This window comes from Bubalus bubalis, chromosome 18, assembly GCF_019923935.1.
Source record: "Bubalus bubalis isolate 160015118507 breed Murrah chromosome 18, NDDB_SH_1, whole genome shotgun sequence".
In the NCBI taxonomy this organism is placed as follows: Eukaryota; Metazoa; Chordata; class Mammalia; order Artiodactyla; family Bovidae; genus Bubalus; species Bubalus bubalis.
This window is the reverse complement of record NC_059174.1, coordinates 45,287,691-45,299,266: the sequence shown is the minus strand read 5'-3', so window position 1 is coordinate 45,299,266 and position 11,576 is coordinate 45,287,691. Positions and strand designations below refer to the sequence as shown.

Sequence of the window (11,576 nt, the reverse complement as noted above, 5' to 3'; positions counted from 1 at the left end):
AGCAGCATTTTTGTGTCCCAGCCAATATTTATAGTACCTGAGCCATGCCTGCACGGCAGAAGAATGTCACCTCTTGTCTTCTCCACGATACGGGGGCACTCATCTCTCCTGACCTTCCACCCTCAGTGTTCTCCCCAGGGCAGGGTGAGGCAGAAAGGCCCCCACTCCCTGCTCACTACTCCAGCAGCACAGTCTCCCCTGAGGCCTGACACCAGTGCAAGGGGGCACCTTGACCCAAGGGCATTTTTTGGGGTGCCCTGTGGAGAAAGATGGGATCCTGGCAGGACCTTTATAGACTCAGTTTCTGTCTGAGGTGCTGTCAGAGTAACCAGGTAGAAGAAATTAGTCTACAGACTGCTGGAACTTAATGACCTGTGTGTAGGAGAGAAGTCTGGGCATGTGAAGCAGATTCAGGGCACTGGCTCAAGGCAGTTCATTGAGTAGGTCAAGGACAGAGATTGTGATGAAAGCGGGGCAGAACAGTAGCCACCAGAGTGCCTGGCCAGGGGGTCAGGGCTGGTGCACTGGCTTACCATTGACATTTACTGTCCATGAGCTAAGCACCGGGTTTCCTAAAGTCTATTAAGTCAAGATCAGACTGTCTTCATGATCACATCCACATAGGCTAACATGGGCCAGCCTTTGGGAGGCCTGACTTGGGACCCATGATTCAGGTGGAGAGGAAAGACGACCTATAGATCAAGGATTGTTTTCCTTTATCCTCTTTATAATGACTTAAAATCCATTGAGTATTTACTTCTTTTTTGATACCTACCTTCCATTAGTGTTAGGATTAGACTACTAAGCTTTATGCACATTATCTTGTTTAATCCTTTCAAGTCTAGAGGATAGATGCTACGTTATCCTCATTGTACTGATGGAGAAATAGGCTCAGGGAGGTGGGTATTGGTCCACAAATACAAAGCAGCTGTACTCCAAAATATTCTGCATTTTTACCCTCTGACTCATTTGTGCCTTCTCTGAGGTTTCCTTTATTGAGGTGGTTTTTGTTTGTTTTGTTTTTGTCGGGTTCTTTTGGTTTTCTTCCTTAGGGTTTACATGCAGCTGTCCCTCAGACTTAAGGCCTGAAGACAGTGAAGAGAGGCTAAGACAGTGCTCCACACTAACTCAGGGCTCAGCACATTACCATTTCACACACCTCCTCCCTCTGATATCCTAGGCAGCTCCAAATATATACCTCCCAGAAAATGAAGCTTCAGACACAGACCCCTCTTACCACACTGTGGAACCAACCACAGGTATTAAAAAAAAAAAAAAAAATATATATATATATATATATATATATGGTCTCATGGCCAATAAGGAGTACCTGCCACCTGACCATGGAATGGGCTGGTGCTCCTATATTGTTCTGTGATACCTTGCTCCCACCTTCCTTCAGAAGTGGGTGGCTGGGACTTCCCTGGTTGTCCGGTGGTTAAGAATCCACCTTCCAGTGCAGAGGATATTGGTTCAGTCCCTGGTCCAGGAAGACTCCTCATGCCACGTGGCAATTGAGCCCGAGCTCCTCAACTACTGAAGCCCACGTGCCTAGAGCCTATCCTCCACAACAAGAGATGACACCACAACAAGAAGCTTGTGTGCCCCAACTAGAGAGTAGCCCCAACTTGACCAACTAGAGAAAGCCCAGGCTCAGCAAATGAAGACTCAGTGCCCAAAATAAATAATTTTAAAAAATTTAAAAAGAGAAGTAGCTGGTTGGAGATGGGAGTTGTCCGGGCATTATGAAGTCTTCTCAGTAGGGTTATGAGCATATTGGGAGGAGGAGTGTTCTAATTAGTGTCTTTTAATGGAGTCATCTCTTTATGATATAGATTGTGCCTTTTGCTTTGCTGTGCTTATAAAGATATAGCAGATTCCTGCTGAGCACTCCTGGCTGGAGGGCCCTCCCTAGGAAGTTTCAAAGAGGGTGCAGTGTGGCTTGTTTCTTTTATCCCTTGAGGCTTTGAAAGGTTGTTGTTGAACCATGAAAAGACACTGGGATTCCTGGGCTCGGGAGGAGAAGAATTCAATCCAGGGCCAGAGACGAGGCTTGACCGCTCAGAGCTTTTGTGTAACAAAGTTTTATTAAAGTACAAGTGAGATAGAGAAAGCTTCTGACATAGACATCAGAAGGGAGCAGAAAGAATACCCCTCCTGCTAGTCTTTAGCTGGAAGTTATATCGCTACTAGCAGTCTGCTAATTAAAGGAAGGAAATGTCTCAAAACTCAAAGAATGGCACCAGGCCCTTCACCCACAAGATGCATTTTGAGATTATCTTGGCACCAGGTGAGTCATCCCGGGCCATAAAACAACTGACACGAATCTTGAAGAAAAGCAGATTCCCATACAAATATATAGTTTCATTAACATAGATTAAGAGAACAATGTATGAGTATAACATACTGGTTTGTCAAGTCAGTTCTGAGCCTTTAGGCAAATCAACTTGAAGACAGAGTCTGGGGTAAATGCATAGTACATTAACATAGCTTAAGACAAACTTTCCATAAGAAAAATGCATTGGTTAGCTCAAAGTTTAAGAATATTTAAGTTCAGGTGGAACCAGGTGTCATGGCAACACAGAATTTTAAGAGAAACCTCTTTTAAAATCTGTATAGAGAAGGGATATATATATATATATATATATATATATATATATATATATATACACCACTAGTTTGTTTCCTCCTGACGCTTAAGAGAGAGATTAAAAAAATGTTTGACACTTGCAGCCTATTTCCTTCGTTTGGAGACCCCTGGCCTTTCTGCCTGTTACCCTCTCAGCTTCACCAGGTTTACTAACCTCCTTTCTGAATAAAAGGTACTGAAGTGCTTTTGTGTTAATGGAGTCATCCTTGCAGGCATCCCAAGGAAACCACTTGACTGAAAAGAAGTAGTCTTAGCCATGTCCACATATCTGACTGGAGGATTCCAGCAATAAAGACTTGCAGTTCATTAGGAGAGAGCTTATTCCTTGAACTGGAGTTCCAGCATTCTGGAGAGGTATGAGGTACAGTGGGGTACAGTCTCCACCTGTGATTTTTGACAGGGGCTGGGTTTGAATGTCCTCAGGATGCTGTTTCACCTCTGAACTAGGTGGTGGTCTTATGGCATTGGGAGGAAGACAACACAGCAGCTTGAGTGTCTGCGCATTTCTGTAGACCATGATCTACAGTCACAAGCATTATCTACCATATTTCAGCCTCCTAGCAACCTTGAGAGATGAGAGTAAAACCTAGCGTTACAGATAAGGAAACTGAGGTTCAATGTGTTACAGTGTATGCTAAAGTCATACAGATGCTGGTCAGCAGAATCTGCTCCCGCTGCCCATTGCTGGGGAGACAGGCTTGGCTAATTCACCATGTGCCTGTGTACATATTACAGTCACTTTCCTCTGAATTTCTCTGAGTCCTATCTAAGGAATGTGAACAATGCCCCACCCCCTAACACATTAAATATAATTATTTTAAATGAAAATGCCACTATCTGAAGTATTTAGGGACTTGATTTTTTCCCTTTTCTTCTGTTGATTCTTGTTTATGGTGCCTTACTTCATTCTGTGTTTTGTGTTTTAAGTTTTTCTGAGCTCCTGCCATTGGAGAATTCCTTGGTAATTCTTGGAGATTTCTCTTAAGGCTGGATTGAAAGAGATTTCTTCCAGATTTTATACATATGCTTCTGTCAGGCGCTTCCAAAACCAGCATCATCTTAAAATGAATTCTTAGCTTGAGGTTTGATTTTTTGGGGGGGGGGTGTTCCTCTCAGTTAATTTTTATTCAGATTCCAAATTCATCTGAAGTCCTACCGATTGAATTCCAAGGGAAATGTTTTCCACTACACTTAATATTACTTATGAAACAAAAGATTGGGGAGTTTTTTGTCTCTTATTTTCTTCATTTTATTCTTAGATTAAGGGTATTGCATGCTGGGATTAGAATTTTATTAGATTTTTATGTGTTGGATTTTCTACCTTGATGAGGCCCTAAGATGTCTGGTGCTGCCTATACCCCATTAGTTAATGCAAACTAAAGGTCAGTTTCCCTGAAGCTTGACAAATTCCTCCTTGGAAGAAGTTATCCTACCTCTGTGGGTTCCTGTTTTCTTTAGATTTTGGCTTCCTTCCTATACTTCTTATCTTTTTGCAGACTCAGTGATGTACTCAAAACATGGAGAATCTAAATTATTAGCTAAACTAATAGTTAAACTAAATTAATAGTTTTCAATGGGAACGATATTCAAGGTAACCAGATAATCATAGTGCTGAACCAAATTCAGTACTGAATACTCTTATGTTTTCACTGTAGATAAGCATAACTTTGTGACTAACACTAGTTTTCTTCCAAGAGTAATTTTATTTTCTATCTTACTGAGCTATTATAATATTGCCTATAAACAGTGATGCCAACAACTTACTTTGTTTCTGATTTCAAAAGGACTGCTAACATTTTACCATCAAGTATGAAGTCTGATATAGCTTTTAAATTAATTTATATTTTGTGGTAAAAAACATGTAATGTAAAAATTTCCATATTAACTACTTGTAAGTGTACTGTTTGGTAATGCTAAGTCTATTCAAACTATTGTGAAACAGATCTCTATAACTTTTTCATCATAGAAAACCAAAATTCTATCCATTGAACAACAAATCCTGATTTCTCCCTCCTTCTGGTCCCCAGATAGCACCATTCTATATTCTGTTTCTATGAGTTTGACTACTGGGTTCATAAAGATTGGGAGAGACGACTGTTTTTTCATTGCCCAAATTTCAACAGAAGGTCACAAAGCATACAAAGAAAATACAGATCCTTGAATTACCTGACAAAGAATTTAAAATAACCACCTGAAAGGTGCTCAATGAATGAAAAGAGAACACAGAAAATTAAATGACATCAGAAAAATCATGCATGAAAAAACAAGAATATCAACAAAGAGAAACTCTAAAAAAAAAGAACTATCAGTAATTCTGGAGCTGAAAAATACAATAACTACAATGAAAAATTCACTAGGGAATTTCAACTGCAAACTTGATAAAGCAGAAGAAAGAATTTGTGAACTTGAAACAAGTCATTTGAAATTATCAAGTCGGGGAACAAAAGAAAAAAACAGTGAAGAAAAGAATTGCCTAAGGGATTTAAAAGACACCATCAAGTGGAACAATACACGCATTATGGGAGTCCTAGAAGAAGAAAAGAGAAATAAAGGGGCAGAGAGACTATCTGAAGAAATTGGCTAAAAACTTTCCAAATCTAGGGAAGAAAATAGACATACAAATTCAAGGAGCTCAACAAATTCTAAGTAGAGTAAATTCCAAAATATATGCACTAACATACAACAAAACTGTCAAAAATCATAGACAAAGAGAGAATCTTCAAAGCAGTATGAAAAAAAGTGACCTGTCATGTACATGCTGCTAAGTCACTTCAGTCGTGTCCGACTCTGTGCGACCCCATAGATGGCAGCCCAACAGGCTCCTCCGTCCCTGGGATTCTCCAGGCAAGAACACTGGAGTGGGTTGCCATTTCCTTCTCCAATGCATGAAAGTGAAAAGTGAAAGTGAAGTCGTTCAGTCGTGTCTGACTGTGCGACCCCATGGACTGCAGCCTACCAGGCTCTTCCGTCCATGGGATTTTCCAGGCAAGAGTACTGGAGTGGGGTGCCATTGCCTTCTCCAGTCATGTACATAGGAGCTCCCATAAGATTATCAGTGGATGATGAAAGAAATCAAAGATGACACAAATAGATGGAAAAATATACCATGTTCGTGGATGGGAAGAATCAACATAGTGAAATTAAGTATACTACCCAAATCAATCTATAGACTCAAAGCAATCCCTATCAAAGCTCCCAATGGTATTTTTCACAGAATTAGAACAAATAACGTCACAATTTGTATGGAAATACAAAAAAACTAGAATAGCCAAAGCAATCTTGAGAAAGAAGAATGGAACAGAAGGAATCAAACTGCCTGACTTTGGACTATACTAAAAAGATAAGAAAGCCTTCCTCAGCGATCAATGCAAAGAAATAAAGGAAAGCAACAGAATGGGAAAGACTAGAGATCTCTTCAAGAAAATTAGAGATATCAAGGGAACATTTCATGCAAAGATGGACTCGATAAAGGACAGAAATGGTATGGACTTAATAGAAGCAGAAGATATTAAGAAGAGGTGGCAAGAATACACAGAAAAACTATACAAAAAAGATCTTCATGACCCAGATAATCACGATGGTGTGATCACTCACCTAAAGCCAGACATCCTGGAATGTGAAATTAGTGCTTATGTAAATTTCTCACAGTCAGTAAGCATCAAGAGAAGGCCAGAGCACAAGCCCTCTGAGGTCCTGGTCAGGTCCTCTGGTGGCTGCTGCCCTGACCTGCTTTCATCACAATCTCTGTCCTTGATCTGCTCAGTGGCTGCCCTTCGGCTAGTCTCTTGAGCCTGTTTCAGGAGCCCTGCCTTCTCTCCTACAAGCTGGCCTGGAAGTTCTAGTAGACAGTCGACCGAATCCTACCACCTGGTTACTTTGACATGATCTTATATCAAACTTGAATTTATCAAGATTCTGCCAGCCCAGAAGTCTTACTCAGTTTGGTGGTCCTAAACACCCAACTCCCAGGAGCCCCTGGCAGGTAGAATCTCAAGAGGACCAGGCAACATAAGCACCTTGTGGTCAATGCATTCTGCCTTCCTGTGCCCAGGAGAGACCGGAAGTGGAAGAGTGAGAAGGGGCAGCTTCTCAGCAGCATTTGGTGATCCTGGCTTTAACAGTCTGAAGTGGAGGCATGGCCCGGCTGGTCAAGACATTGTCAAAGAACCCAATATGTTAATTACTTCATCGAATGAACTTTCTTCTTTTAATAGCTCTTGCCTTGGCCTTCTTTGGCTATTGTTACCCGAATCCAAGAAGCCAGATGTTGGAAAGCATCCTAACCTGGGCAAGCAAGGTTCTTAGAAAAACCCATGGTGAACAAGGTGTAAGATTATCAAACATGTTGAATCTCCAGCCAGATGTTCTAACACCCCCTAGGAAAGACGTCCTTCCTGTGACCCCCTGCCTGGCTCCCATCATCTGGGACAGGGCTTTCAACACTGACATCCTGAAAGAACAGTTCCAGCTTCAGAATATCACCATTGGATTAACTGTGTTTGTTGTAAAAAAATACATTTCCACCTGAAGCTGTTCCTGAAGACGGCAGAGATGTACTTCATGGTGGGACACAGGGTGAACTACTGTATCTTCACTCACTGGCCAGACTATGTTCCTCGCATTCCCCTTCAGAAAGGACGGCAGATTGTCATTCTCAAGGTCCAGAGCTGTGCCAACTGGCAGGAGATCTCTATGCACCGTATGGAGGGGATCAGAAATTTTACTGAGCAGCGCTTCTACGAGGAGGTGAATTACCTTATATGTGCAAATGTGGACATAAAGATCACGTGGGCATGGAGATCCTCTCCTCCTTGTTTGGCACCCCCCATTCTGACTTCTATGAGCTTAGTCAAGAAAATTTCCCCTATGAACGCCGGCCTCAGTCACAGGTCCATATTCCTGATGATGAGGGGGACTTTTATTACACAGGGGCCTTATTTGGGGGGTCCATGCCAGAGGTTTACAAACCCACCAAGGCCTGCCACGAGATGATGGTGGTCGACCAGGCCAATCACATAGAGGCCATGCGAAATGATGAAAGCCAACTGAACAAATACCTGCTTTACCACAAACCCACCAAGATCATCTCCCCTGAGTACATGTGGACTGAACAGAAATCAAAGGGCATCTGGGATGAGCAAAAGCCAGGCTTGCCTTACAACATAAAGAGGATTAGATTTAAAACTGTCAATTTAAAATTGCCACGAAACCAGGACTTACCAAAGGAAGCTTCCAGAAAGGACTCAGAGAGAGGTGATGGCCAGGCAATCATCTTCCTCCGGACATTAAATTAAAACCAGTTTTATGAGAAAGGGTGTAACTCTACTTCTTCCCCCCAACCCTTTCTTTTGAGAGAAACTGCTAATGCCTCTCACAGTCCCCTGCAAATTCAGACAGGCCTGTCCTCTCTCCCCAACTCTTCATACACCAAACACACAACTTTAGGCTGGCCTGATTCCAGAACTCAAGCACAGTTCCTGAGTTGGCACCACTTTTAGCTTCTGTGTGCTCCTGGCACCCTTCAGGATGGAGGAGGCCAAGGTCAGAGGCTGGGGTGGGGGGAGTGGGGAGTCTTAGCCTGCCCTGGTGTTTCAGGGATCAGAGATGAGATTTTTTTCCAGGACAAGTAAAAATGCTCCTAGACACAAAGGCTCTTGTTTGTGTCTAGACAGGAGTCTGTTGTGGTCTGTGCATGAGTTGGAAAAGAATTTCCAGATGTGAGGCAGAATGAGAGGAGAATAAAGTTTATTAGAGTCAGAGACACAAAAGAGTGGGCCAGCTCAAAGGAGAGCTGAACCCTTTTGCAGGCTAGCAGCCAATTTTTATGGCCTCAAGACAGAGAAAATTCCTTTTGGAATGGTGGCATTAGGTGATTGGTTAGGATGCTATAAGGTGGGTTATACGGTAGGCATTTTACCTAGTATGGGGTCAGGGAACTGGCTGGTTTAGATCCAGAGGCTCATGGCAATGGTTGCTATGGGGCTTGGTCAGTTCCAGTGATTTTTATCCTGTAACCTTTGTATAGGGCTCCAGACACCCCTCTTTGGCTACTGCTCTGGTCCTGATCTCATGGTTACTCTTGGATACAGGCCAGCAACTTTTTCTCAAGATCTCCCACTTTCACTCTCATTACCACCCCCATGTCCACTCTACCCTAAGCTGCCTTTGGGAACCTTTTATCTTTTTAAATGGGGTTCCCCCCAAATGTTCTAATTTCTTTTATAATGAGAGCTGATTTTTACTGTATACTTTGTTGCATTTTCTTTTCTTTTTTAAAGAAAAAGAAGAGAGTGAAGTCGCTCAATGGTGCTCAACTCTTTGCAACCCCATGGACTGTAGCCTGCCAGGCTCCTCTGTTCATGGGCTTCTCCAGGCAAGAATACTGGAGAGGGCTGCCATTTCCTTCTCCATGGGATCTTGACCCAGGGATCAAACCAGGCCTCCTGCATTGCAGGCAGACTCTTTACCACCTGAGCCACCAGGGAACCCTTTAAAAAAAAATAGTGTATAATTGCATTACAATGTTGTGTTAGTTTCTGCTGCATAATGGAGTGAATCAGCTACATTATACATATACCCCTCCCCTTTTGGACCCCCTCCCACCTCTGGGAACCTTTTAAAGCCCTAGCTCTAGGTTCAAAAGCCTCCATGTCTACCATCACATTCAGATAAAGCCCTAACTGCTCAACCTGCCAAGCCACTCCAAATCTGTTTCCTGTAGACAGGAGACTTGATAGGAGACTGGCCCCAGGTTTCCCAAATACTCCACTCAAATGTACTTCCAAGCCTTTGCACACCATGGTCCCTCTGCCTGTAACATTATTTCACTTTAATCACATCCAAGTATCTGAAACAGGGGACACCCCCTGCGCCCAGGAGACTCCCACCCCCACCACCACCATGTGTCAAGTTCTGCAGAAACGGCCTGACTTGAAAGTGAAGGGGCAGGCACCACCCATTTGGGTCTTTAGGATTCAGAGGTGGCAGTTCCCATGGGTGAAGTTTTGGAGAATGCAATTTATGCAATTTCCATCAGGGAAAACACCACCAGCCATGCCCATTGGCAGAGCTGAGCAGGGAGGGGCGGGTCACCAGGCCTGGGTGCTCAGCCAGATTCTCATCCCCGCCTGCCTCAGCCAAGCAGCCACCACAAGCGGCACTCTCACCAAGCCCTGAGGTTCTGAAACCACCTCTGTCAGCGGGGACACATTCATTTTCATACCTCCAGTTCACTTTATCTTGGGCCCCACAAAGAATGCTCAAACTACCACACAATTGCACTCATCTCACACTCTAGTGAAGTAATGCTTGAAATTCTCCAAGCCAGGCTTCAGCAATACATGAACCATGAACTTCTAGATGTTCAAGGTGGTTTTAGAAAAGGCAGAGGAACCAGAGATCAAATTGCCAACATTCGTTGGATCATCAAAACAGCAAGAGAGTTCCAGAAAAAAAAAACATCTATTTCTGCTTTATTGACTATGCCAAAGCCTTTGACTGTGTGGATCACGATAAACTGTGGAAAATTCTGAGAGATGGGAATACCAGACCACCTGACCTGCCTCTTGAGAAACCTGTATGCAGGTCAGGAAGCAACAGTTAGAACTGGACATGGAACAACAGACTGGTTCCAAATAGGAAAAGGAGTATGTCAAGGCTGTATACTGTCACCCTGCTTATTTAACTTCTATGCAGAGTACATCATGAGAAACGTTGGGCTGGAAGAGGCACAAGCTGGAATCAAGATTGCCGGGAGAAATATGAGTAACCTCAGATATGCAGATGACACCACCCTTATGCAGAAAGTGAAGTACTAAAGAGCCTCTTGATGAAAGTGAAAGAGAAGAGGGAAAAAGTTGGCTTAAAGCTCAACATTCAGAAAACTAAGATCATGGCATCCAGTCCCATCACTTCATGGCAGTTAGATGGGGAAGCAGTGGAAACAGTGTCAGACTTTATTTTTTTGGGCTCCAAAATCACTGCAGATGGTGATTGTAGCCATGAAATTAAAAGACGCTTACTCCTTGGAAGGAAAGTTATGACCAACCTAGACAGCATATTAAAAAGCAGAGACATTACTTTGTTAACAAAGGTCCATCTAGTCAAGGCTATGGTTTTTCCAGTAGTCATGTATGGATGTCAGAGTTGGACTGCAAAGAAAGCTGAGCACCGAAGAATTGATGCTTTTGAACTGTGGTTTTGGAGAAGACTCTTGAGAGTCCTTGGACTGCAAGGAGATCCAACCAGTCCATCCTAAGAGAGATCAGTCCTGGGTGTTCATTGGAAGGACTGATGCTAAAGCTGAAACTCCAATATTTTGGCCACCTGATGCAAAGAACTGACTCATTTGAAAAGACCTTGATGTTGGGAAAGATTGAGGGCAGGAGGAGAAGGGGACAACAGAGAATGAGATGGTTGGATGGCATCACCAACTCAATGGACATAAGTTTGTGTAAACTCCGGGAGTTGATGATGGACAGGGAGGCCTGGCAAGCTGCCGTTCATGGGGTCGCAAAGAGTCTGACACGACTGAGAGACTGAATTGACCACTTACCATATACTCAAGAAACATATCAGGTTAACAGAATAAAGATCAACCGAAACCAGCGCTGATAAGAAAATGCTGGAAATCCCCTCCAGATGCATTTCATGCGCAGGCAGAAAGCCATCTCTCTAAGGCCTTCATTGGTCTGGCGCCACAGCCCAGTGATGCCGGGGCATCTGGGTAATGTAGTTCGCAGCAGGCCGCGGGCCTGTGGAGACACGCCCACCATAGGCTACTGGGAAGGCGCCAGGGGAAAGGCGGGGTGCTGGGAATGATGCTCAGAAACTGAGACCTGGAGGGGCTCTCATTTCTCTTAAAGGTACACACCCAAATTTCCAGGAAATGTAGTATGCAAATGATGACAGAAATCTTTAGCGACCT

At 43.3% G+C, this 11,576-nt stretch overlaps 1 pseudogene; it reads left to right on the top strand.

Moving 5' to 3' along the window:
* The first annotated feature begins 6,785 nt into the window (after window positions 1-6,785).
* On the top strand, window positions 6,786-7,944 carry LOC123330194 (annotated as a pseudogene).
* Window positions 7,945-11,576: the final 3,632 nt, after the last annotated feature.